Below are 24,905 nucleotides of genomic sequence, written 5' to 3'. Positions count from 1 at the left end.
AGACAATAGAAAATTGCCTAAAATTGACAGAGGAGCAGAAGCTTGTTGTTGAGAAATATGGAAGAAATATGGTCTCTTAGCTAAGAGATCAGGAAGGGGTTGCCTTTACAGAGTGGGCAGGAAACTGCTGGGTTCTGTTTAAACACACTTTTTGTATTTATCTCCTTAAACAATGTACGCACTGTTCTTTGTGAAAAGCAAATTTCAATGTCATTGGGAAAGAAATTGATTGGAAGATAAGTACAACTCAAAAACAGAAACGCTTCTCTCCATCCCCCATTTAAACGTGTGGTTACAGAACTAAAGGTGTAAGCCAGACTGGCCATGCGCAACAAGGAAGAGCAGCGTGAAGGGGTCACCGGGACGAATGAGAGGTCGAGCTCCTCCAATCTGCTAGGAGGTCATTTTAAGAATGAGAGTTTCTCCAGAGATGGCCCTCCGAGACCTCGCCTTTGAAAAACGGTCTCAATTCTGTGACTCAGTACTGTCCGTTGTATGGCGAGGAGTCAGATTCGGGGCATTTTGAAAGTGGATGACACTGGTAGAATTTCAATGTCTTGCAAATCATCTTTTATTAATCTTATGTCCCAAGGATTGTGTCACATAAGCTAACAAATGGAAACCAGAGAAAGAAACTTTGGTGGAGAGGTGCTTACATGCACAGCTTTCTAATGAATTACATATTTTTTAACTATCAAAGAGTCTTTTCTTCTCTGCTCTATCTCCATGTGAGAATTAAGACATAGAATGGATATATGGATATATAATGAGTATCATTCCACCTAATGAAATGAATGAATTGGAAACTATTAAAATTTTAAGGAATTTTTGTATTTCTGAATGAAGTAAATACCTGCCTCTTTAAATATATCTTATTACAAATCATTGAAGCTGCAGCATTACATATAATACCGATGTATTGAGTACATTCTGAAGAAAGTTCATATTTGAAATCAACTTTCACATTCTATAGGTAACCTCTCACCACAAAAACCACATGAGAATTATATTAATAATCTTCAAATTTCATAGTTTAGCCATTTTACTCTGCTTATTATCAAACTTGAGGAAAATTCTGTGGAAAGGAAGCTGAAAGGGACAGTCCATCTTGACTAAATCAGTTGGAAGAATTAACAGTCACTTGGTGCTCAGATAAAAGAAGTTCACTTTGTTTCTATGAAAATGAGATTAGAAAAAGGGAGAAACTCTGTCCATGAGGATAATTCTTCCTCACTTTAAGAGCTAAGGGCTTTTCTAAGGAGGAACACTAAGCCCATTTTACATCACACAGAATCCAGCATTGCCACCTGCTTAGACTGAGAGCATAGAGAGTAAAAATAACAAACATGAATGCAAGAAGTTACCCCAAAATGGACCTGCTCAAAGATTAAAGTGGGAAAATAAAAACATTTTCTTTTGCAAAAACATGTGTAAAGAATGAAATTGCTATTGTTCTGAGTGATTTCCTAAATCAAGTCTGACCAGAGTCCAAGAAAAATGTGTCTGAGATAAGGCCAAAAAAATATTACTCTTTCTGGGTTAAAAAAAAAAAAAATCTGTGTTAAATTCTCTTTGTCATAATTTCATGCTGTCTTCTAACTGTAATATTTCCTTTTGGTCAATAATGTAAAAACAAATTTATGGCAGGTCTGAAAATTGTTTTTTGTGAGGCATAAGAACATTTTGTGGTATATATAAACATAGTAGTTCTCTAGATTACTATTTCATGGTACACTGCACACTAAAGAAAGCAACCTGTGTCTTTCACACCAAACTGTGGTGGGTTGGGGAGGCCCAAAGGAGGGGTATGGGGAGCCATCAGCCCCAGAATGTAATCAGATAAAGCTAGTGGCTTGGTATTAGTGCGTTAGCTTTGTCTAAGTCCTAGCATCTTCAATGGGCCAGCCCTCTCTTCATTTGTCAGCCCAACGCACCTTTTGTGCAAATAATTTCCCATTGGTATTACCCAGAGCTTGGAGTCGATAGCCGACTAGCCTCTTTGCTTGTACCATTATTTCCAGCAAGCTTGCTACATTTGCAATAAACCCTGGAGGATTTGTGGGTGGACTAAGGAAGTATGAGCAATAGAATGAGGTGATAAGGGCTGGATTCGGCTGAAACAAAAGCTTTGCCACGCTGTCCTGATGCGTCCGAGTCTCAGTCTCTGAAGATTTGATTTGATCAAGTTTTTCCAGCTGTCTCCTGGAGTTCAAGCAAGTTAAAATGTAGCCCATGAGCATTTCTTTCATTCTCTATTAAGCTTGCCTATGAGCACCAGGGATGGAAATCTCTCTCCTTTCTTAGCCTTTGTATGTTGTCCTTGTGGTGGTGAACACTGGATGTGTCAGCTGTGCCAGGAACTGTTTTATGTGATAGACCCAGATGAAAAGGCAAGCTCTGGCTTTATACAGCAGTCACAGACCATTTTCAGGTGTGGGGACAAGAAATGTAGTTTAATCGAAATTTCTCAGCTTGCTTGCAGAGGAGCTATGATGAGCTCTTCAAAGCACAGTGTTTTTAAGCAAGATGAAATCCATGGCTGTCATTTTATATAAATTTTTCTCCTCTTGGGTGTTATTTTTTCTTTTATCCAGAAAAGCTTAACTTGGAAGTGGTGTCTGTTTATCAGCAATGGCTGTTATGTCTGTGCATTTCAACATATAAATAAAGGAAGGCTGTGTGGCTTCTGAAAAGTATATTTCATGAGAATCTGTGCAATAGCTCAGATATTTTCATGTGGTGCTAAGGATTTCAGGATCCCTTGCTAGGTCTGGGTTATGTCTCAGTAACAAATATCTCTAAAATTTCAGGGATTTACAATAACAAAGCCTGATTTCTTGGCCATGCTATGTTTTTGCTATGGGCTGAATGTTTGTGCCCCCCAAATCTGTATGTTGTGGTCCTAATCCCTAATGTGATGGTATGCAGAGGTGCACTGTTTAAAGGTTATTAGGTTTAGACGAGGTTATGAGGGTGAAACCCCCATGATGGAATTGGTGAACTTACCTTATAAGGGGATAAAAGAGACCAGAGGTCTCACTCTCTCTTTGCCATGTGAAGTTGCAACCAGAAGACAGCCATTTGCAAACCAAAAAGAGAGCTCTCACCAGACACTGAATATGCCAGCACCTTGATCTTGGACTTCCCAGCCACTAGAACTGTAAGGAAAATATGGTTGTTGTTTAAGCCACCCACAGTATGGTATTTGTTAACGCAGCCCGAGCTGACCAACACAATGTCCATCATGGGTCAACTGTATTCTGTGCTGGGACCCAGGTGGATAGAGTAGCCTCTGACTGGGATATTGCATGTCACAGAGCTAAGCTTTTTTATCAGTGGGGTAGGGAAAGATAAATATCCAGATTGCTTGAATGCACAGTATATAATTTCTAGCAGCCTTCAGTTTCTTCATATTAGTATGAGCAAGTTAGATGTCTCTTGTTCCGTTCAGTGACAGTATGAGGCAGCAGTTTTGGCTATGCAGATCTGATAGAGGTATTTCTGTACAGAGACAATTTCAGAGCCATTGGAACATGGCTGATGAATGTGAAGTTCCCAACATAACTGGCTAAGAGGTATATGTGTCACAGCAAAATAATAGCTGTGGAAAAGGGATAAAAACGAACGAACCTCAGAGGAACTTTTCAAATATTACACTTTATTTTAAATAAGAAATAAATTTGTTCTTCCCTCTCAAAGAAATAGAACACACCTTGCGATCGTCTGCGTGAAGTATAACACTTAGAGAAAAGATCCGAAAAAGTGAATGTACAATGTAATGAATTATTGTAGACGATATGTGTGTAACTACCGCCCAGTTCTAAAAATAGAATACTGCCAGTATTCCAGAAGCCCCTTCCCATTAACAGCTTCACTTTTTCCTTAAATATAATTGGTAAAGGCTGTCTTAATGATGTCTCGGAAGTTCCCAATTTTAAAGTAATCCAAATTTACCAATGTTTTTTCTTTTGGTTAATGTTTTTTTGTGTCTTGTGAAATATGTTAACCTTAAGCTTGCATAAGTACTTTAGATTCAGATCCCTTGTGAAATATACTGTCTTATTCAATTCTGTAATGGGAAGGTATCTTGTGCTATTCCTTCATAAAAAGACGTTTTGAGTATCTGAAAAGAGAAAAGATTTTCTTTGAGAAGAGATCAATTTACCTTTATTTTAACTTTCGTTAATTTAGTTTTAATTATCGAATCCATAAGGAAATGGTACTAATTATTTAAGCAGAAAAGAGAAATCAACCCGCAAGGATGTACAAACGCCATTCAAATTCAGAAAAGTTTTTAAAGTTGAAATATCTTTTGAGGAGACATGATCATTAGAATGTTTAAAAGGGAAATAAAAAATAACCTTTAGGAGGAGGAAGCAAATAAAATCTGTCAGATACAATCTGGACAAATGAACAGATTCAAAAGGGTTTAGATGAGTTCATGGACTGATGGTTTTATATTGGGATAATTAAGGGAAGTTGAGAGTTTTAGGATTTATCCATAATCTATGTCAGTTAGGGCAATGCTTCCCAGCAGTTCCTTAGAGCCATCTCATTTGACATTAGTAAGACCATTTCACCTTAACATATTCCAAACTGCTAATTCCCCTTTTCCTATGCATCTTTCAGGGCCAAGAACATAGGCATGAATTGAAGATGGTGAAGGCTGGAGCTGTGACTTCATAGTCAAAATTGGGCTTGTATATCTGTCTGGTTTTACCAGCTGAAGGAGTGATTCCATCACCAACGCTGTAGTTTCTAGGGGAAAGGTGAGCTGGTCCTGAGGTTGGGCTTTTCCCCAATTATGTCCTATTCGTCAAAAGTAAGTCCCTGCTCTTCCCTTCCCTCACCCCCAGCCAGCTCTTTGCTGTTCTCTGACCTAAAAGTTTGATTACCCTCTTTTCTAGAAAAACATCTCAATCATCAGTCAATAAACATTTGGTTACACTTATCTGTGCAATAACCCAAAGTTGAGAGTTACCAAAATTGAGAGTTACCAAAGTTGAGAGTTACCAATAAGGGACAGTCAAATCTAAGATTGAAACGTAGGTGCCTATAATGGAAAAATTAAGACTTACTCTCTTAATTTTCTAGGGCTGCCATAACAAGATACCCTAGACTAGGTTGCCTAAACAACAGAAATGTATTTTTTCACAGTTTTGGAGTCTGCAAGTCTGAGATTAAGGTGACAGCAGGTTTGGGTTCATCTGAGGTCTCTCTCCTTGGCTTGCAGATGGCCACCTTGCTGCTGTGTCTTCACATAGATTTTTCTCTGTGTATACACATGTCTGTGCTTAACCTTCTCTTCTTCTAGGAACACCAGTCATTTTGAATTAAGGGTCTTCCGTCTGACCTCATTTTACCATAATTACCTCTTTAAATGCCCCATTTTCTAATATAGTCCCAAAGTCAGGACTTCAACATATAAATTTTGGGAACATAATTCAGTCTCTAACACTTACGTTTTCTGTGATCACCTGCTCTCAAGTCTCTGATTTGGGGTCTGCTTTCAGAGAAATCTAAACTAAGAGAGAAACAAAGGGGCAATCCACCACAGGCTTTCTTTGTGTCTCGTATTGAGATTACTGTATACTCTTTCCTCACTCTCATCCATGCCTTTCAGGGCAGAGCTTCGTTCCCTAATGTCCTTACTCCACATTTTTCTCTATCTTTCAAAAAGGGATTTGACAACCGTATGCTGATTACAAGATGTTCATTTCAAATTCAACAATATAAGTAGGTTGAAATTAAAAGGATAAAATATATATACTGTGCAAACATATTTATAAAAATGAGAAATTTGATTAAGACCCAGTGAGTTGTATCCAAGTCAGTACCCTGGTTGGGATATTGTATTATTTTTCAAAATGTTACTATTGGGGAAAACTGGATAAAAGTTATAGGGTATCTCTCTGTATTATTTGTTATAACTTCATTTACACTTACAACTATCTCAATAAAAATTTTAATTAAAAAGAGAGGGTGGTAATGAAACCCTTAGTAGTTAGTGTGCCCATAACAAATCTTACTAGTAATTATTTCTGGCATCCCTATTGAACTCAGTGCTGTAACATGTGTAGAGCTGTGTAGAATGTGCTTTCTTGACCTCACCATTCTTGCTCTGCCCCTCCCCATGCTATTTTCTTCAGAATTTACCTATTTCATATCTGTTTCTTTGCAGCTTAGCCCTAAACTAGGATGGGCCGATCAGATAACTAATCCCCACTCAGCTGGTAACTTCCAGATAACGTAATGCCTTAACCTCATTTACAAGTCTCTTAAAGACTCATAAAAGCAGGGGCCCTGGCTTACTTTTTTTAAGGACATAAAATAGAGACAAGTACAAGGCTATTGGTGGAGAGCAAATCTGGTTGTTCCTTTTTTCAGCAGCCCAAAGAGGGAAAACAGATCAGCCATGTAATTCTCAGTATCCATGAGATTAAAACAAAAATAATAATAAGAGAGGAACCCTCCTATTACTAATCATCAAACAGAAACAACCACCAGAAGGGTGTGCAGGGTAATGTAATGAACAGCATCCTTACAAAGAACGTGGTGACAAAATGGAGGGAACTTTCTTCATAGGGAAGCTCAATATAAACTTATGGCATCTCTCAAAATCACTTTAGTATTTTCCTAAATGTCTTAGGTCTTCTACCCACCTGTAGAATGAAGGGGTGCAGGGGTATAAGATATGATGATTTAGCTTCCTTGAGGGGTAGGTAAGTGGATCCATTGCATATCTTTCAGGCAATCTTCATAAACATTATTTATTTGAGGATTTTTTGATGGACTATATGCAACTCAGCATTTACACAGTGCCTGGCACAGAGTAGAGTTTGCTGGGCAAAAGAAGGGCATGCTGGCACTCTCACAGTTCAGGTAGAATGAATCTTGCTGGGGCTCCCAGGAAGACTGATATCTGCCAGTGGATTGTCTCCTTTCCATTTTACACAGGACACTGATGTTTCAAGCTGAAACATAGCAACATTTCTAGATCTTCCTCCACCTCTGTTTTTCTTATGTTGCCCATTCAAAGATTTGGAAAGTGGTACCCATGCTCTCAAATTCCACTTACAGGATGCTGGTGTTTTTACATTGCTTCTTATCCTTTCAATTTTATATCCACCTTTAAGATATTGCCTCCTAATCCAATCCCAGATTCTTGTAATTTTTAACTGGTTAGGACAGGGAGTAAGAAGTAGTTAGTCAATTATCTAAAATGCAGATTCCTGGCTCGACTCACATGGACTCTGAGTAACTATAATGGGAGGTGGGAGTCCTAGAATCTGCATTTCATTAAGCAATCCAGAAGATCTTTTCACTAAGCTGTGTTTGGGGCTTTTTCTTTAATTGAAATCCTCCTCCGAATTCTATTTTAGCTGATGAAGTCAACTTCCTTTCAGCTTTTAACGCCCTACAATATAACCATAGTTTAAGTAAGTATTTCTCAACCTGTGGTTCATTATTGCCCTGCCAAAGAGCTTTTTTAAGGAATTTTTTCCTATTTCCCCACATTCTCCTCTCCCCCACCATATTTTAAAACCACAAACATACTATAAATATTTTTATGTACTGTGGCCCTTGAAGAGCCGCAGACCATTGTAATATTTAAGTGTCTTTGCACCAACCCCCCCCCACCTCCAACAATAAATTTTCACTCTTGGAGGTGGGAGGGGATGTTGGCCTCTTTGAGAATACATAGTTTAAGTCAAAGGTTTTTGGAAGCTCAGCAATTCCTCGTCTGACTGTCCTCCATTCATGGTGTCACTGGTCACCACAACTCAATGTGTTCCCTGTCCACTTCATCTCTCCTCCTCCACCTGCAGACCATCCTTCCTGAGGTCCTCTTTTGGTCAGCAGCACTGCTTCCAGTCTAAGCCAGAAATTTGGGAGTTATTCTAGCCTCTCCCCTCTCCTGATCTTGCTAATTTTACCTGCCATACACTTTAAAAACATGAATCTTCTTCTACAACCTTGCCACTAACTCCCTCATTCTGAATGCCATTCTTTCTTCCCTAAATGATTGTAACAGTTCCCCAGCCAGTCTCCCATCTCCAGCCTTCAAATCCATTTACACAAAGATCTACCCGAATTCAGATCTGATCCCTACACACTCCTGCTCTAACCTTTCAATGGCTCCCCGATCCCCTTGGGATGAAGTACAGATGCTCTAAAATGGTGGCTAGACCCTCCAAAGTTTGGTTACTTATCCTGTTTCTCCACCTATCCCCTTGTTTTCTGTCCTCATATTTTACACTTCAGTTCTACTGAAGTGGTAATCCCATTCTTTTATGCTTCTTTGCATTTGCTTACATGGTTCCTTCTTCCTGGAATTCCTTTCTCACTCTTTATTAATTGGCTTATTCTTTCATATTCTATGACTCAGCCCAGTCTTCACCTTTTTGAAAAACCATTCCTGAGAGCCCCAAACTGTGCTCAAGTCTCCCCCAAACCACTCTGGGTTTCTTTTTAGTATTGCTTCAAAATCATGTGTCTCCCATTAAATCCCAAAATTATTGATGGCAACAACTTTCTCTCTTTATCTTTTTATCTCTAGCAGTTAGCAGACTGCTTGGCACATGACAAATGTTCAATAAAATATTTGTTGAAGTAGACTGAACTATGCTTCCCAAGACCGGGGGTATTAATTAATATTAAAATGGATAGAAATAAAAGCAGGTGTCCAGGAGGGAAATAGAAAGAAAATCCACCAATGAGATAATCAATCATTTCCAAATAATTCAGGTTAAACCAGAGTTATTCCTGAAAAATTTCAAAACAGCTGGTCGCTTCATTGGAAAAGTCAGCCAGTTGGCATCACGAAGACCAAAACATTCAACTAGCTATTTCACTACACTTATGACTTTCGGCAGGTGTCCACGCAGCCTGTGATGGAAGAAGTTACTGGCCCCTCTTTGTTTATCTACTTTCTCATACTTCCGTACCCTTCCACGGCCCTCACAATCTATGCTACTATTTTAACATCTGTGTGAAAACAGAAACATTTAAAAACATTCATATTTGAGAAAATTCCCTAAATTGACCAGACAGCCGTATTGTTTATATGGAGAATTCTACATATGAAAGGGCAAGTTTAACCAAGTTGCTCTAAGCGCTAGCCCCTTTCAGGTTTTGGACACGTGGCTTCTCAGGCTGAATGGACAGAAAGTCTGAATGTGTAAGAGCGGCTAAAAACAACAACCCAAACAAGACAGCCATTCTCAGTCCCCTCAGACCACCGCTCAGAGGAGCTTGCTCTCCGACGAGTTCTACATGCTAAATAACTCCTATTCTTAGTTCACGTTGACTTGGTGGCTGGGGCCAGGTGAAAAGACAATTGACCCAAAGAGCCAAATTGGGCTCAAAACTTCACTAACAAGATGAATATGTTCTAATCCCAGTCAGCAGTGTTAGACACTAAGTGCCACTTTCTAAAAAATATGTCTTTCACATAGAAGAAAAATTATTAAAAGAAGGTAGGGATGGGCAGAAAAGGAGTCTTTTAATAAACTGGTTTATACTTTTGTTGTGCTGTGTGCTTTCTTGCAGGCGACTTTTTGGCGAATCCTGCATCTTCAGCCAGGAGAAGTTGGCTGAGTACAAAAGGGCTTTTGAAGCGGTGAGTGTAAATTCAGACTCCTTTTCTTTCTTCCTTCCTTCCTTTCTTCACCCTCTCTCTTCTCCTGTGTCTGGAGACCGCTAAGCAGAAATAATAAGCACCATTGCTTGCAGTACACGTCTCGTGAATTACTCAAACATCAAATGTAACTTTAGAATGGAGGCACACTTTATTCTTTTCTGCAAAAGTTTCCCTATCCAGTCTTTATTTACATGTCATGGTGGGGCTAAGCAATGTACAGCCAGTTAGAACACACACACACATGCACAGGCACGCACACATGCACAGAGAGAGAGAAAGAGAGAGAGAGAGAGAGAGAGAGAGAAGGCCATTAAACAAATTAAAAGGGATGGGGATGACTAATACAGTACTCTTGGAACCCCCAATTTGATTAGTCTGAGTTTAATACACAAAAGCAGCGCCGGAGAAAGGGGGCAGGGATGAACTGCTCTTTGATAACCTGCACAATTAAATTATGGTGATGAATTTAACTATTTTGTGCTTCTTAAAGGAGTGTCATTATCTGACTGCTTATACAAGAAAGTCAGTTTTTCAGCAGGGTTTCTGAGTGTGTCCCTGGAAGGCCCATGGTGGCAGGTCTGTGCTTTAAAAGCTGTTTCCTTCCCCCTTTTGGAAATGCGTCCTTATTTCTCAAGCCTTGTCTCCCAAAATTATTCAGATAGTTTTAACTCCTTGGGGTCCTTACCTGTCTTCAGCCCTTTGGAAACCTGGAGTCAGGAAAGATAATGTAGGGAAAAGGGACTGGATGTCCCTTTGGTAGCTGTAAGTAGATGCTTTGGGATGTTTGGTCAAAAACCCTAACCTGCTTTAGACTGTGAAGAGCATCCTGCTTTTTTCTTTGTGGAGGCCCATTGTACCTCAAGAATAGAGGCATCTTACTAAACATGTTGTGCCAAATGCTGTGTTATGTGGCTTGATTTTCTAGCAACCAGGGTACCATATTTGTTTCCTTCCTGGGAGTTGCCATTCTATTATGAAGCAGGATGTGAAAGTCCATCCAACAGTTCTTTATAGAAATGTGTCTATTTTCTAATTGCCTTTATTGAAAAGTTATAGTTCAGGCAGGTGTTATTCCAGCAGAAGTTTACTCTATATAGCTCAAGACACATTCCTGCAAAGTGTTGAATGATGAACTAAAATGGAGCAAGGGGTAAGGGTGGGAGGCTCTTTGTACTGCTGGCCGTAAGCATAGCTTCCACTGAACCTCAGTTGCTCTTAGATTTTAGACCTTTCTGTTTCCACCTCAGGTATAGGTGATAAATAATCATAATTCACATCATTTTCCAGTGCAAATGGTGGCAGTGTCTTATTGGCACTGAAGTCCTAATAGCATTCCATGTAATATTTCTCTGCAGCTACCAGACTTGATTTTGTTTTAAGGTCATATAGCATGGGGGCTAAGAAGCCAGACAGCCTGGCTTCACATCCCAGTTCTGCCAGCACTGGCTTCAGGATCTTAGGCCTGTGGCCCACTTCTCTGTGCCTCTGGTTTCTCAATGCAGAGTGAGAGATGAAAATGATACCACAAAGAGCTGTTATAAGAGTGAAATGACACAGGTAAAGCCACAGAACAGGAGCACATAAGTGAACTGGGGCCTCATTAATTATTCCCACACACCAGCTACTCTGCTAAACCTATATGTGCATTATTATTTCATCTACACAACAAATCTAAAATGTAGTCATTAATTTCTCTGTTTTAAAGATGAGAAATTAAGGTTTAGAGAAACTAAGCAACTTGCCCAAGATCACAGGATACAAAGCGGTAAATCACAGAGTTAAGGCTATGAATGTGGATACTCTGACCCTAAAACATGTGTGCTCAGCCACTTCTTATACAATGTGTATTTCAAAATATTTACCTCATCCCCAAGAGTGTATTATCCAAGAGGGGAGAAAACAGTGAAACCATCAACCAGTGTTGTCAAGAAGTAGTATTGAGTGAATGAAATAGGGGAAAATATAGGATGGTGGAGAGACAATGGACAAAGGGAAGTGTCACAATGGTTGGTGAAGGCTATAGGACATCAGGCGTCTGGCACGTGGAGCAGTGGTCTGTGAGTTAAGTTGTTATAACAGAGGATCAGTGTCCGGTGTGCTGATCTAAGGTGGTCAAAGCTTAATGATGGGAAAATGTGCTAACTGTAGTTATCTTGGCTGCTTTATCCTGCCTGGAGTCTCAGCATGTGTTTATTAACTGGCTGACTTAATCATCCACTTGGCTTGGATCATAATGTCTGGTCACTTTGCCAGAGATAAGCATTGAAAAGATATTCCAGGGCAGAGTCAAATGATAAACACTGCCTCTCGCTCATTACTATCCATAAAATACAACCTGAAGAGTTGTGCAATGAGTTGTTCCATTTTCATGATTCCTTTGAGGAGGATGAAAATGGAATGGAAGAAGGAAGGACTCCACTTTTTCCCTTTGGATTCTAAAAGTTGGTGGATTCCCAGACTCCACTTCATTTTCTTTGGCAGTCCAAGCCACATAAACTCCTGGAGCTTTATTTTCACTGTGGTGAAGAACAGCACCCAATTTACAGGGCATGCATATTTTAAAACTTTTAGCTCACTGATCCTTGGCCAGGATGAGTTTTGCAGCATTTCCTTCTTTAAACTGTCTTTTTATGTGGCTTATTAAGTGTGACCCTAAATATTGGGGTTACACGTAAATGGACTTTATCTTTACACTGTGTTCATTGTTTTGGATAAGGGTGACTTTGAGTCTTACTCCGACCCCTCAGCCCCCCACCAATTTTAGATGAACAAAGGAGACCATAGGCATTCAATTTGTAGAGATTATAATGTTAAAGAAAAATTATTCATGACACTTGTTAAATGAGCAGTAAAGGTTTTATTAAAGAGAAGCTGTTCTAATGGGTTTTTGAAGAAAGAGAGAAAGTTTGGGTTTAATTCAAAATACCAAAAAAAAAAAAATTAATAGCTAAGGAATGGGGTGGGAGAAAGGTCAGTGAATGAAAACTTACTACGAGGAAACATCAGGGTAAGAGGGTTCAGCTAAAGCGATCTACCACCATTCTTACTGACGGCAGATCAGGGTGATTAGACACCACCTGGGGGATGGTGGAGGGTAAGGAACTTTATCAGATATTGAAGGTGATCAAATATAGAGTGTGAGAATTCTGGTTAAAGTGACTTAGAGAGCTTCTTGTTAGAACTATACTGTACAAAGGAAGGACATAGGAGCCCAAGGCATGGCCTAGCCAAATTGCGTGTTCAGAAGAGCCTGACCAAGGTTTGGTCAAGGAGAGAATTTTGCCAGTTGTAGAATATGGTCTGCCATTTCATTGTTAAATGAAACAGGTTAGAGATTCTTATGTCATAGTAGATATTTTTCTATACTCTACACCTGGGATTAAAGTGTGCAGGTAGGAAGTGTCTCGCATTGCCTATTAAGGAAAAATCTCCCCGTTGTGTATAACATCTTTGCATTTTGAACATATACAAAAATAGTGCATCTAAATTGGTTGAATATCAGTAATTACCACTTTTATTTATGCAAATTTGTCAAATAATAACCAGAGAATTTTATATATAGGTGTATGTGTGGCTACTCAAAGTGGAATTTCCTTTTAATTGGATATATGAAGCAGTTATCAGTAAAAACAATATGTATGTCATGTTGGTTTATTCAGAGTAAAATTCAATGTTCTGTGAGCTCTTGGTGTCACTTGATGGGATCTTAAAACACTTTTTGATAGCTAGTCACTATATTTTATTAATATCCTTTTAAACTGATAGAAGATAATTTAAAAATAAATTGGGTCTACCTTCTTGCTTTGAGATGAGAAAAAGAATCCTATTTCGATACGCTTTGCTTACAAAATGATGTTCAATCTATTTAAGATATTTGAATATTGTTCTTAACTAACAAATGGGTTTGAGAGGGAATGTCCATTAGCAGTTGGAAATCAGCCTTCGGAACAGACTGTCTAGGGTTGAATCCTGGCTCTATCACTTAGTCATTGCGTGATCTGGGGCAAATACTTAACCCCTCTGTCTCCATTTCTTCATCTGTAAAGTGTGGGTGTTGATGCTAGTACCTACCTCATCGGTTGCTTTGAGAATTATGTTACTTAGTACATATAAAATACTTAGACTAGTGTGTAGCACATGGCTCTCAAATTAATCTTGAGCTTTGTTCTCCAGGAACAGTTTGACCTGCACTGGCTGGTCTCTTCATTCTTCTTTCCACTCAGTAATTCTGAAATGCAATAATTAAAAATGTAGTCTCAGTTGACTCTGAAACCAAATACAGGCTCTACCATTGGTTGTGTGACCTTTGGCAAGACACTGAACTTCTAAGTTTCCTCATCTATGAAATGAGAATAATAATAATTACCTTATAGAACTGTTATGGTAATGAAATAAGATAATGTGAATAAAGTACTGCACACATGACTAAAACACAGTAAATGATCAACGAGTGGTAACTGTAGTTTTTGTTAACTATTACAGGCAAGGTTTCAAGAAATGGACAATGATTTGGAAATCTGGAGAACTGACCTCTAGCCTAGGTTCATTATCTTGTTAATATCAGGCAAGTGGATTCAATGCCCTCCCTTCCACCTTTGTTCTTCTTTATTCAAATCCATTGCCTATTTTCATTTGATTCCACAATCTGTTACTATCTAGAGTAGGCACACTAGGAGTAAAAAGAGGAAATATTTACAGAGTTTCTGCAATGAGCTGATAAGGTAGGATATGAGGAAAGAAAACTGAGTCTGAGACCGAAGTGGAGATAGAGCCATGACAAGAATCAGGAGGCAAAAAATGTACAGAAGAGGTGTCGCCCACCAATGACTGCCTTCTCTTGGCACAAGAAAGAATCACAGAAAAGGAGCTTTAAAGAGAGACAGGATTACTTGTCTAATGGAAGGTATGGATGGAAATCTAATGAAAGTTACAAGGGGGTTTTGGTTGGTTTTCCCAAAAAGTTCTAACATACAGGGAAAAGACAAAAGTCATTTTGTCATAGTATAAGACATGAAAACATGCATGAAAATAATGGCAATGTTAGGACTCAGAAAGTCCTCTGGCAGAGGCTCTTAGATTCCTGAGCTGCTGCCAGAAATCGTAATTTAGTAAGTTCAGAGAGGGAAACAGATTTTCTTTAACACGTGAAGGTATCCCTGGACTACATTAAGAGACTATATACAAAATCTTCAAATAAGAAATTGGGAGATGGGATTTCAACTCTTTTACTGATTCCCTATATGAAATTGGACTCAACTTAGACACTTTGTAACTCATTTATACAATGAAGGCTTTCAACTAGATAATATTTGATCAATTATATTTAGTGATTTATACAGGATATGTAGATGCCAATAAAAATGAAAAATGACTAACATGTAGATTTTTAAAAATGCTCTAGCAGCTCTGGGACTTTGGGGAAATCACTAAACTCTTTGGTATCTTAGGTTTGGTCTGTAATTGAGAGACATGTACTGGATTGTCTTTAATAGCCATTGTGGTCCTATTTGTCCCAAAGTATCATTTAGGCAAGTCCTTTGTTTCTAGAGAGAGGAACACATACTACAAAGCCTTGTCTTGGGGGAGCTCTAACTCTGGTTGTCAATTATTGGGCAATGTAAACGATGCAAAGTACCCATGGATGTTACATGGTGGAAACTTTAATTATTAACTAGGGTATGAGTTCAAGAGGTATATTTGATGAAATTCAGATTCTTGGCACAAAGTAGGCTAATGTTAGCTTTAGAATTTGTTATTATATCTTTTTTTTTTTAAATAAAATTCTAGGGAAAAAATCCCCACTAAAACTGCTGGACAATATCTCCTTATACTGATGCCACTCTGGACTTAGATAAGAATTATAAAAGCAATGTCCAGTTTTTCCATGGAAAGTCAAGAAATGAACCCGCTCATTCATTCATCCATTCATTCATTCAACATCTGTCTGCTCAGAGCTTACCATATTTTTAGGCAATGTGCCAGATGCAGAATTTCAAATGTGATCTAGTCACAGGACTTGCTTTCAAGAAGCTTCTTTCCAGAGGAAGAAAGGATCATATAAAAGGATAATTTCTAAAAAATGGAAGGGGAGATTCTAGAGGTATACACTATCAGCTGTGGTACCAGACAGCAAGAAGTGACTAAGTGTTTCTAAGACAAAAGGCTGGTTGTATGGGATCACATGACAACAGAAACTATTGTCACTGTCTGTAGTGACACAGAGTCTATGTGAGGACTCTTAAGGGTTGTTTTTTTTTTTTTTTTTTTTGTGGTCAGAGCTGAACAGTGTGCATTGTTTGGACTGCTTTTGAGGAGAGAAATAACGTTTTAGATATCTTTTGCCTTTTTTTATAGACCTTAGTACTGAAAACGTAGCACAGGGCTTATAATGAACCCTTTTCATCTTGGTCACGTGACATAGTGGAAGGTACATGGTCTTTGGTGTCCAAAAAATCTAACTGGAACCTCTTAACCCTGTGACTTATTAGCAGTCATGTGTGAGACAAGTCAAGTTCTCTGAGCCTCTTTCTCCATCTGTAAAATGGGAATGAGAGTAATAACAACTGTATAAAATGCTTTTTTTGAGGATTATCACATGTAATCCTCTCCATGACCCCAAGAAGTAGGCACCTTCATTATTATAATTTTATAAAGGAGAGAAATGAGTTTCAGGGAGCCAAAATGACTCACCCCAAATCATATAGCTTAATCCTTGGGAGCTGGAATTCACACCCAGACAAACCTATGTTACTATAGTTTATTGCTAACTTTTCATGTCTATGGTATGAAAAATAATTTTGTCAAATGTCTCGCTTGTTGCCGGAAACGTAGCAGGTCCTCTCCGCTAGTGCCGTTTAATTAATTGGTGATAGAGGGTAAAATACAGGCTTGCAAAGCTGTGGACAGAACAAAAGACACAATGTCTAGGTCATATTTCTCTGGCTCTTCCTTTCTGAGCCCACTGCCATCTATCCCTCTGCACAGAAGAAAGGGCAGTCAGTCCTGGAGCCATGATTCAACAGCCTCCGTGTTCAGGGGGTAACAAAGCCAAAATGAAATGCAGATGTTTTTGCAGCTTGAAGCCTGATTCCCACCCCAGAAACAGTGCACTGCCTTATTCCTTCCCCTCAACTCACATCACACCTCAATCTGCCGCTGATTGGATCTAGATGAAGTACCCTTTCTAGGGAGCAGGATCAATTTAGCCAATTTGTATGATTTAGATGCTGCTGAGATCAGTTCTTTGAAGCCCAGGATTGGCCAAGGACAAACTTCTTTATGTGAATTTGTATCTAATTAAACTATTCCTAGTTCGATTAGTAAAATTCTTTCCCTAGTTGCCAGACACTGGTGTGACCAAAAAGTGACCCCTGAAGTTGGACAACTGGTATTAAATGGTGCCAACAGGCAAAAAAGAGTGGCTCTGAGGGAAGAGAAGAAATTTTTTTCCTTCAATAGAAATGGATTGCAAATATAATTTACTGTTTCTACTGGTGAAAGGGCATCTCTCCCCGTGAATCCACAGGATGCTGAGATGAGCGCCATTTCTTTCCAGAAGGCCATGTCTTCAAATTAACTTGTTCAGATGCTAAGCAGAGAAACAGCCGTGCTGCTAAGAAGAACAATTACTTTCCCTGGGTTGCCTACATGCTGGTTCATTCAACTCTCTTTATGTTCCAAACCTTGGCTGGCTCTGGAATGATGGTTCAGTACTGTGGGGATTCTGAGTTGTTATTTCAGCCAAACTGGTGAAACAAAAAATAAGAGCCTGGCGAGAGTCTCCTAATGTGCCAGGTTTGTACAGCCTGTCTTTGGGGTCACTCAGGCAGATGTTGTATGCATATGTGTGCACATATGCAGACATTGCATGCATTGTCTACACACGTGCATGCACATGCATGCATGCACATGCACGCACAAACACACACACACACAGACACACACACAGAGGCACATCTGTCTCAACATCAGTGTAGCCTCAGAGTTGTACTTGAAGGTGTCTTTGAATAAAAGGCCATTTAAGCTATGCTTACAGCTTCCCCCTGTCTAGTCTTGCAAAAGTAGGCCCTGCAGAAGGTTTAGACCTGGGTAGCCTTTACATGGCACAGTCTGGTGAGGCAGCAGCCTGCCCTGGTGGATACCGAGCTCAAGAGAGAGGCCGACCAGGATGGTGGGTGGTGGCGTGGCCCCTGCACGCCTGCCCCATACTGTTGCTGTCACTGCTCGTGGTCCAAAAGGTGCCGCCTCTTTACTGAGGGCTGTTGATGCCAATTCAGTCTCAGGGGGAAACAAGACAAAGGCGCATGCTGGATCTTCACATTTTAGAATGAGGATAATCAATCTTACTCCGTGTATAGAACGAAGCCAATGTCGGGGAAAGAGCAATAAACCCTACCAGCTGCTTGGGGGCATTAGAAGGCACAAGAGGGGGGTGGGGCTGGGGGAGTGGAGGAGTTTTTTCTTCCCGAAACCTGTGGGAACAGATTCTCTAGTAGATTACTACACAAAGAGAGAAGAAGAGGAGAAAGGATATTAATGTAGAATGGAATTGAATGATCTGTTTTCTAAAGAAGACAACTTTTTCTGAAAAAGCAAACTCAAGCTATTTCTTTTTAATAAACAAATAAAGTTGTTGACAAACAAATAGATCATCTACATGTACAGGACCCCTCTAACCGTCCTGAGTCTGCGAGACCTCACTTATGTGTCCAGGTTAGGTCATTTTGCAAAACAAGATCTTAACTGTAGCCAATATTACCAAGAGAGCATTTTAAAAAATAAGTTTTTTTAATTAGAATTTGGGAAAATGGAATGGTAGCATCATTCATTGCTGTTTTTGATATCTTTCTCCATTTCCAACTTGTTTTCCTAAGAATGCAAATTCGAGGATGTTAACCAAGGGTCCCTAGTAAAATAAACGGCAGAAATACTATGTAAGATCCAGACAAGTAGGTTTCTTTACTGGGTGATCTTTTCAAGCCTTTCTTATGTTGAGGCACATGAGAATGTCCAAGAGAGAGAGGTAATAGCAGTGTTATAAAAATATTTTTGACCAGAGGAGGCTTTTCTTGATGAGGACCTTATAGAAACAACGCAGGACAGAACTTGCTCTGGAACATGCTAGTGGGAAGGCTGTTTCACCGGAACGACTTTAAAAGGACACCTCCCAAGTTGGTCTTTCCTGAGCTTAAATATTTGGAGGTCCGAAGATCTTTCTTCTAGTTTGGGATGTGAGATAAGAAATGGAGACATCCTACAAGACTTGAGGGGGACTTTAAAAGGAACCCCATGAGTTAAAATCATGCAATGACAAGAGTGGGATGCCTACGCCACCATGGGAAGGGACAGTATTCATTACGCATTTTGAGTCTGAGATCCAGTGGAGTAGGACAAACAAAAACTGAGCACTCGAGTATGCCAGATGTTATGCTCAACATTTCACCCGGGGTATACATTTTGGTCTTCCAAACAGCTCAGTGAGGATTGTTACTACCTGTTACTTCTGAGGAAATTAAAGTTCAGCAAATTGTCCCACGATGTAATTGTTTAATGAGTGGTGGAGCGAGGGTTCAGACCAAGACACTGTGTCCAGAACAAAATGAGGCAATCTGACTTTTCACCCCCAGGTTATATTGACATATCTGGGTAGTTTCATCCAAGTCAGAATTTACTTGAGTTCCAGAACTTTATTTTTTCATGGACATGGAAATCTTCTGGGCTATCAAGACTAGCTGGGTAGGAGTCTGACTGCCTTTGGGAGGATATGGGCTGGTACTCAGTAAAGGTTCAGGGGTACTTAATCATCCAGTGCCTACCCAGCAAACCTTTCTTAGTAAAAATGATACAGTGATGAATAGGGAAATATTTATGGCATAAGTAAAACACAATTTTATAACATTACAATTTCTGAAATTCCATACCATTTAGCATCGATAGTAATTTTTATGTAAATCACTTGTTGACAAGGATTTGAACAAATGACCTCTCTAGTTCACTTTTTGTTGGAGTGTAATGTTTATGCAGAAAAGTGCCCTTAGAAGCACACAGCTCAGTGAGCTTTTACAATCAGAAGTCATTCCCGTAATGAGCACCCACACTGGGGAAGAAGAACAATTCAGCACTCCGCAGACCCTGCCCCGCTTCCCGGTTCCTTTCCGGTCACTGCCACTGCCACCTGTGATCACCATCCTGACTTATAACATTATAGATTAGTTTGGCTTGTTTTTACAGATACATAAATACAATCATACATCAGGTAAGTTTTTGTGTCTAGGTTAAACAAGTTATGCATTTTAACGTTAAAAGAAACTGTGGACTGGCCTTTGAAATATGCCAACTGATCTGGAAACAATGACTTTTCAGATTGGACCTGCTTAGAAGGCAGTAAACCTTAGTCTTTGAACAAATTGGTAATAAAAATTATGATTATAATAGTGCTTAATGTAATTATTGATATTAATAATATTTATTACCGAGTACGGTATTATTGAACATTAATAATAAATTAGAAAAAATCTATTTTATATTAACGAAAAAGTAAACACGAGACATGGAAGACTGCAAAGGGAAACTTTCTTCAAAACAAGCATGTATATATATATAATTGTGACCCGCTAGCAAATAGCCTTAATAAATTCTTCAGAAATACTGTGCATGAACAATCCGAGCCTTCTACTGAGTTCTCTGAGGGAGGAAGAGGCCATCAGACAAGGAACAGCAGCTTTAATACACTCCCACTGTTTTCCTGCTAAGCCCACCATCCCAGTTCACAAAATCGGCTCAGTATTTCTCTTTAACTGTGAGTGATCTGAACAGCCTTTGTTATTAGTGCCCTCGCAGCTCATCTAGAAGGGATAGCCCCCGGCCAAAATCAACATTTGTAACCAGGTTTTACTACAGCTTGAGGTCCCATGCCATTTAGACATGCTTGCCACCTCTCCTCTCAAACTCACCCACTCAAATGTGGTTCTGTATTTGCAAAGTCCTGTATTATATCTAATGATTACCTAATGTTTTATTGAATAGATGGCAGTGGGACCTCAAGCTGTAGTGACCCTTTTGTCAAATATATATCTTCTCTCTTTCACCATTATAAATAATGCCTTAATATACAATTTTGGTCATAGGCTTATTCCTGTAACTTATATTATTTCTTTGGTTTATATTCTCAGAAGAAGAATTACTACCTTAAAGAATAAAAATAACTTTTGGATGCCTGCTATGTAGATAGCCCAAGTGGGGCTAAATCAATTTGTATCCTCACTCACAAATTAGCACTCTCTCAGCACCCTTATTAGTATTCATATTCCCTTAAAAAAAAGCTTTCTAATTTGATAAGTAAAAATTATATTTCTTCACTTAATTTGCATTTGTCTGACTACTCGTATTCCCTTAAAAAAAACTTTCCAATTTGATTAGTAAAAATTATATTTCTTCACTTAATTTGCATTTGTCTGACTACTAATTAGGTTAAAACTTTTTTTTTCATATTTTTTGTATTTCTGCAAGAAACTTTTGGTAGAATTTAAGATTAGAGATTCTGTCACCCAGTGAATGAGCTGCCTCCTTTTGCTGAAAACATCCCTCCAGGCTGATTATGATTAGTGTAGATACCTGGACGGCCTGCAAGGTGTTGCTTTTTTTGTTTGCTTAGTCTTTAATTTTACTTTTTATCGAAGTAAAATATTCTTACAGAAAAATGCACATGTAATTACATAGCTTGATGAGTTTTCACAAATTTAGCCCATCTGAGTAATCCGCACCTAGATTAAGTAATAGAACATTACCTACTGGCCTTTCAAAAACCTCTCCCTCAGCTTCACACCTAATTCCAGTCACTTCCTCCCACAAGGGTAGTCACCATCTTGACAGCTGTCAATGTCAACTAATTTTGCCTATTTTGTACTTTTCATATAAATAAGAATCATGTAGCCTGATCTCATGTATCTGGCTTCTTTTATTAACATTATATTTTTCTGAGATTCATCTACATTTTTGTGTGTCCTCACAGATTGTTCATTCCCACCCTTGTGTAGTATTCCATTGTGTGAATATACCACAATTTACTTAAAACTGGTGATGGAGATTTGAGAATTTTCATTTTTTTACTATTATAAATAGTGATTCTGTAAAATATTTTAACACTTGTTTTTTGGTGGACATATATTTTAATTTCTATTAGGCATACACTTAGGGGTGGAAATACTGGGTCATGGAATATGCACGTATTCAGATGTTATAGATACTCCCAGTTTTCCAAAATGGTTGTACCAATTTACACTCCTGCCATTAGTACACAAGAGTTTCAGTTGCGCCATATCCTTGTCCATATCCTTGTCTTTTTGTCTTTTTCATTTTAATCATTCTAATTGGGTGTGTGATAGTTTTAATTTGAATTTCTCTAATGACAAGTGAATTTAAGCATCTTTTCATAAGTTTATTGGCCATTCGAGTATACTCGTTCATGAAATATTTGTTCAAATGTTTTGATTATTTTTCTATTGGGAAGTCTTTCTTTTTCTTATTGATTTGTGGATTTTGAAAATTTATTCAGGATATGAGTTCTTTGTTGGATATATGCATTGAAAATATCTTTTCCTCTGCAGAGTTCTTGAAAACTTTTATTTACGTCTTCTGAGGAACATAAATTTTTAGTTATAGTAAAGTTCAATTTAACAAATGTTTTCCTTTTATAGTTTTGCCTTATATTTTTTAAAAAACTTTGCTACACCCAAATCAGGAAGATGTCTTCCTGCAATCAATATTTCTTTAAATGCTATATTGTTTTATTCTTCATAATTAAATCTACGATTCATCTAGAATCTAATTTTGTATACAGTATAAAGTAGGAGTTAAAATACATTTTTCTATTGTGATATTAAATTGACGTTGTACTATCTATTGAGAAATTTATTCTCCCCTTCCCTAGCTGATGTGCCACAATTACCTTTGCATGGCTCTTTTAGGATCATTGCATCTGCATATGAATTTTAAAACAATCTGTTTACTGTTTTGCTTCATTTTTATTTTTGTTTCTTGGCTTTATTGAGATATAATTGACAAAAAAATATATATATTTAGGAAATACAATATGATGATTTAATCTATGTATGCATTATAAAATGATTATTACAATCAAGTTAATTAAACCTTCCATCACCTCATATAGTTACCATTTTTTTGGCATATGGTTGAGAACACTTAAGATTTACTCTCTTGGCAACTTTTTAGTATACAATATGGTATTAACTATATTCACTATGCTGTACATTTAGATCCCCAGAATTAATTCACCTTATAACTGAAACTTTGTACCCTTTGACTGATATCTCCCCATTTTACCCAACCCCCAGCCCCTGGAAACCGCTATTGAACTCTCTGGTTCTGTGAACTAAACTTCTTTGAATTCCACATTTAAATTCCAAGTGAGATCTTACAGTATTTGTCTTTCTTTGTCTGGTTTATTTCACTTAGCATAATTTCCTCTAGATTCATCCAGATTGTCATAAATGCAGGATATCCTTCTCTTTGTGGCTGAATAATATTCCATTATACATCTCATGTTCTGTATCCATTTGTCTGTCAGTTGAAGCCTAGCTTGTTTCCATATCTTGGCTATTGTGAATTGTGCTTCAATAGACATGGGATACTTCCATATCTTTGAGATACTGATTTCATTCCCTTTGGATATGTACCCAAAAGTAGGATTGCTGGATCCAATGGTAGTTCTATTTTTAATTTCTTGAGGAATTTGCATATGGTTTTTCATAATGCTATAAAATTTTCTGTAATACCAATGTAAATTTCCACCAACAGTAGACAGGGGTTCCTTTTTCTCTACATCCTTGTCAACACTTGTTATCTCTTATGTTTTTGATAATAGCCACCCTAAAAGGTATGAGGTGATATCTCATTGTGGTTTTGCCTTGCATTTCCCTAATGATTAGTTATGTCGGGCATCTTTTCACATACCTATTGGCCATTCATAAGTCTTTTTTTTTTTTTTTTTGAAAAATGTCTACTCATGCCCTTTACCCATTCTTTAATTGAAGTATTTGGGGTTTTTTGTTTGGCTTTTTGCTTTTGACTTATATTTGCTCTTATACACTTTGGAATTAACCCCTTATCTCATATATGTATACAATTATTTTCTGCCATTCTATAGGTTGCCTTTGTATTTTGTTGATTGTTTTCTTTGCTAAAGGCATCCAAATTAGAAAGAAAGAAATTCAATTTCCTCAGTTTGTAGATGACAGTACTTTATATATTATTAGGAAAAAAAAAACTAAATTTAATAGGACAATATAAACCCCTACATATTCCACTAAAAAAAGTTAGAATTAATAAATGATTTCAATGAAGTTGTAGCATACGAAATCAGTATGCAAAATAAGTTGTGCTTTAGTACACTAACAATGAATCCTCTGAAAAAGAAATTATGGCTTTCTTTTCGCCATCGTAACAGCAGCCATGAGCATGCTCAGGCTACAGAGAAGCTTGCTTCCAGTGTTCTGCGCTGTGGCAAAAAGAAGATCTGGTTGGACCCCAATGAGACTAATGAAATTACCAAGGCCAACTCTCATTAGCAGATTCAGAAGCTGATCAAAGATGGGCTGACCATCCAGAAGCCTGTGACTGTCCATTCCCAAGCTTGATATGGGAAAAACATGTTGGCCTGCAGGAAGGGGCATGCATATGGGTATAGGTAAGCAAAAGAGTACTGCCAATGCTCTAATACCCAAGAAGATAACCTGGATGAGGAGGATGAGAATGCTTCATCAACTGCCCAGAAGATACTGTGACTCTAAGAAGACTGACTGCCACATGTATCACAGCCTGTACCTGAAAAAGAAAGGTAACGTGTGCAAAAATAAGTGGATTCTCATGGAACACACCCACAATCTGAAGTTGAACAAGGCTCGCAAAAAGACTTCTGGCTGACCAAGCTGAGGCCCGCAAGTCTAAGACCAAGGAAGCATGCAAGTGCTGTGTAGAGTGGCCCCAGGCCAAGAAGAAGGAAATCATTGAGATTGTCCAGGGAAGAAGAGACCAAGAAATAAAGCACCACCTCTCTTACCTGTACATACTAGCCTTGGTAATTATATAGATCAATCATTCAATAAAATAGCCTTCATCTGCCAAAATAGAAAAAAGAAATTAAGAAACATTCTCATTTACAAGAGTATCAAAAAGAATCAAATACTTATGAATAAATTTAACCAAGGGCATGAAAGATCTGTACAGTGAAAACTATAGGACATTG

The 24,905-nt window shown here is 38.3% G+C and overlaps 1 pseudogene; it reads left to right on the top strand.

Moving 5' to 3' along the window:
* The first annotated feature begins 324 nt into the window (after positions 1–324).
* On the top strand, positions 325–24,702 carry LOC107501134 (annotated as a pseudogene).
* Positions 24,703–24,905: the final 203 nt, after the last annotated feature.

This window comes from Rousettus aegyptiacus, unplaced genomic scaffold (genome assembly GCF_014176215.1).
Source record: "Rousettus aegyptiacus isolate mRouAeg1 unplaced genomic scaffold, mRouAeg1.p scaffold_m13_p_2, whole genome shotgun sequence".
Lineage (NCBI taxonomy): Eukaryota > Metazoa > Chordata > Mammalia > Chiroptera > Pteropodidae > Rousettus > Rousettus aegyptiacus.
The sequence above is the reverse complement of the archived record's forward strand: the minus strand, read 5'-3'. Positions and strand labels throughout refer to the sequence as shown.